The sequence below is a fragment of the Palaemon carinicauda genome, chromosome 3 (assembly GCF_036898095.1).
Source record: "Palaemon carinicauda isolate YSFRI2023 chromosome 3, ASM3689809v2, whole genome shotgun sequence".
Lineage (NCBI taxonomy): Eukaryota > Metazoa > Arthropoda > Malacostraca > Decapoda > Palaemonidae > Palaemon > Palaemon carinicauda.
Window position 1 is genome coordinate 93,291,066 of NC_090727.1, and position 2,252 is coordinate 93,293,317.

General features: G+C 36.1%; 1 non-coding gene across 1 annotated transcript; it reads left to right on the plus strand.

Moving 5' to 3' along the window:
* Nucleotides 1–1,750: 1,750 nt before the first annotated feature.
* On the plus strand, nucleotides 1,751–1,823 carry TRNAH-AUG (transfer RNA histidin (anticodon AUG)). Its single transcript has one exon. It is a non-coding gene; the product is annotated as a tRNA-His (tRNA).
* Nucleotides 1,824–2,252: the final 429 nt, after the last annotated feature.

Here is a 2,252-nt window from a genome sequence, read left to right on the forward strand (position 1 = left end):
CACACTGTTTAAAGGTCGCTCGTGAATTCACTGGCAAGAGACAGGACAATGTTGGAGAGACTAACTATTTATACATATGAGCAGTGCTCAAGCCCCTTCTCCATCAAGCTAGGACCAGGAAGGTCTAGGTCCAGGCAATGTCTACCGATGACTCATCAGGTAGACCTATAGACCAATAGACCAATAGCTCTGGAGTTTGAGCGGGTCAAGAACTCCCGTCCGACAGATTCCTAGGCAGGGACGTTTCCAATTGGAGCTCTATACATGAAGGAAATGTTTGGAACTTACTTTGAGGACTGGAATTGGAATGTATGATCATCTGCCCAACTATTGCACGGAATTTTGGTTTGGTGTAAAGGAATATTATGTGATTTCTGGGGAAGGGGTCCCGGAGCCTGCGATGTCATGGAGAGCTTTATGATTGGTCATTAAAGTAGGGTCTCCTTTTGGCCGCTCTTATTTTGTATCGATTTTAATTTAAACATTTTATTTCTTACAATTGAATTTTCGGGGTATTTATTACTGAACAATTGTTGGGGCTTTAGTTTAGTATCATTAAGAACACTTGATTGAAATTTCTATATTTAGTGTAGTTCACTTACTTTTTAGAAGACCCAACTTTACGCTTATAATTGTTTAAAGTATTATTAAGCCTTGATAGGCAAGGAACGGAGAGGGAACTATTATAGATTTACGTTTAAAATATTTCATATTTCTATTTAGCAATGTACCAGCAATGTGAAATTAAAGTAAGCGCGCTCTCTCTCTCTCTCTCTCTCTCTCTCTCTCTCTCTCTCTCTCTCTCTCTCTCTCTCTCTCTCTCCCAAAAAAAAGAACGCCTAAACAATAAATGGAACAAAGCCGAAGAACGAACTATTGTTATTTAGAACCAAAGTATTCTTTCCAAAAGATAATGGGCATTCAAGTCATGAATAGTACATAATACGGAGTAGGTTTTCTTCTCAGACGCGTTCATTGTTGGTGAAAGATTCTCTCTGGGACTACTTACAAGAGGAGATGGATGTGATGGGAGAAAAATGCCATTTTTCTCATACAATACAACAGCACTGCTGTTTATATAACAGTAATAAAATGTTTTTTCGCTTATATAACAAGTTTGACTTGTCTGAGGTGCCATGTATACAATCGAGGAAAAGTAACACAGTTAAGCTTGCGTTATACGGGTGTAAGCGGCCCGTCAAAAATGACGACCAAATATTTAGATAGTTATGCTTACACAGATTCAACCATTAACCACCCCCTCCCCTTTTTATAACTATATCATTTAAGGAACCTCAAGTTGCAAAGTCTTTTCAGGAAAATAGACTTATGGCAATTCATTTTGATCAATGAAATACCTCTTTATATTAAATATTCTCTTTCTTTATATGTTTATTAATCATGTCATTGTACAGGATAAGATGCTACTTGTAGTTGAAGCCCTGTTGAGTGGTGACGACATGATGGGAAGAAGAGAGAGTGAGGGGAGGCGGTATGTCAGTTAGGTGGCATTGGCCTTTTGGCCCATACCCAAAGTTTGACCGAAATATGACGAGGGGAACAAGGTCCTACACTGCTCGTGTGCGTTTAGAAAAGAAAAAAAAATGCTCATTACATCTCTATACATGAAATTTCAAAATTTTGATTTCCTTGTTGTAAGGGGAATATCAACAACAGTTATGTAAAGAAGATTTATGTAGCATTAATGAAAAAGGAAAAAAGTTAGTTTCCAGAATCACTAATTAGGAACGGCCTTGTGGCGCAACGGATAACGCGTCTGACTATGGATCAGAAGATTCAAGGTTCGAATCTTGGCAAGGTCGAGGACAGAATTTCTCACCATCAGCTGTTATCGTGTTTCACTTAATGTGATAAGGAAATTTATGATTGTTATTATTATTGTTATTAATTTTATTATCATTATTATTTTTTTAGATGGGGAGATCATCTCAGATTTACATCTTTTAACAATTCCTTAACAATAGTTACATTGTTTTTTACAATGTTATTTAAAAAAACAATGTAAATATTGTTAAGAAATTGTTAATAGATGTAAACAAACCGACGTGAAATGCTGTTAATGTTCGCTAAGACTGTAAAGGTTTTCTTTATCTCACGAACCTTTCTGTACCACTTTTTCAAAAATTTGTAACCATTTCTTTTCTGAAGAAGGGAGATGCTCCCTTCGAAAGCTAAATAAATTTAATTTTTCATACATTGTTGGTTATTTTATTCATCTCAATATATATATG